Source organism: Toxoplasma gondii (assembly GCF_000006565.2).
Source record: "Toxoplasma gondii ME49 unplaced genomic scaffold asmbl.295, whole genome shotgun sequence".
Lineage (NCBI taxonomy): Eukaryota > Apicomplexa > Conoidasida > Eucoccidiorida > Sarcocystidae > Toxoplasma > Toxoplasma gondii.
In genome coordinates this window covers 1-1189 of record NW_017383071.1, presented here as the reverse complement: position 1 = coordinate 1189, position 1189 = coordinate 1, and the positions used below count along the sequence as shown (strand labels likewise).

Genomic DNA, 1189 nt, shown 5'->3' with positions numbered 1-1189 from the left:
ACGGGCGCTCGTACGCGTGGCGCTCGTTGTGCCGTATGGGAACACATGCATCATCGAAAAAAACAGACGGTTGCTCAGCGGTGCTATAGGATTGTCGTGTGGTTGTGGTGCGCGTCACGAACAAGTGGTGTTGCGCCGGGTTGGCTGCACAGAAGTAATATCGTGCGCCAGATGACTGATCAGTGCACGATATAACAGACATTTGACTACGTGAGGTTATGAATTTGTTTTACCTCTACGCGAGAAAAACAAAATCAAATCTCACCGCTTGTTTTCCCATCGCTGGCTTGTTGTTTTTCGGCAAGCCAATTGGGGAGACCCCGTAAACGTGCTAAACCTTTGATTGGTTATGGCAGCGGGGTCAAGGAACGGGCATTGTCTCCGTCGGTAATCAAGGTGTTGTATGGTTATGACCTTCAAAAAAGTTGAAGAAGATCTCTTGTTCTCCTTCGGGGGTTTTGAGAGATTTGGAAGTTGTTTAAGTGTGCGACTGTTTGAAAACGCAACAAATTTTTGTTGTTTTTTTAAAGAGCGCACAAGGTTCGGGATTCGTCCACTTCGAAGTATCACGAAGAGCTTTTCAATTTGTTTATAAATAAACAGATTGAAATGCTGTTAAGTGCATACTGTAATAAGAGGTGGATGGGTTGATACCCCGAATGTGTCCAAGGTGGACAAGCTTTGTTGATTTGTAGCATCAACGACCATGATTCCTGATGAATCGATTCAGGATGAAGGCGTTGTTGTTTCAAATAGCTCAAGAGTATCATCAGAAACTGGTGTTGCTGTTAAGGCTCACCAGGCGACCAAAAAACGTCGCGTTTTGATGTAGAACCTTGAGTGAGGCAGGCTTACACTTCTGTTTATGCCATAAAACACGAAAGAGGCCGGAAAATAGACGGTTGATTGAGTGTTTTTTTGGTGTTTTCGAGGTGGTCTGTCTCAGGAACATATTAACCTGGTTGATCCTGCCAGTAGTCATATGCTTGTCTTTAAGAATAAGCCATGCATGTCTAAGTATAAGCTTTTATACGGCTAAACTGCGAATGGCTCATTAAAACAGTTATAGGTTATTTGATGGTCTTTACTACATGGATACCCGTGGGAATTCTATGGCTAATACATGCGCACATGCCTCTTCCCCTGGAAGGGCAGTGGTTATTAGATACAGAACCAACCCACCTTCCGG

General features: G+C 44.2%; 1 non-coding gene across 1 annotated transcript; it reads right to left on the bottom strand.

The window, feature by feature from the left end:
• Positions 1–978: 978 nt before the first annotated feature.
• Positions 979–1189, bottom strand: TGME49_458310 (the record flags this gene model as incomplete). Its single annotated transcript, XR_001974175.1, has 1 exon — positions 979–1189. It is a non-coding gene; the product is annotated as an 18S ribosomal RNA (ribosomal RNA).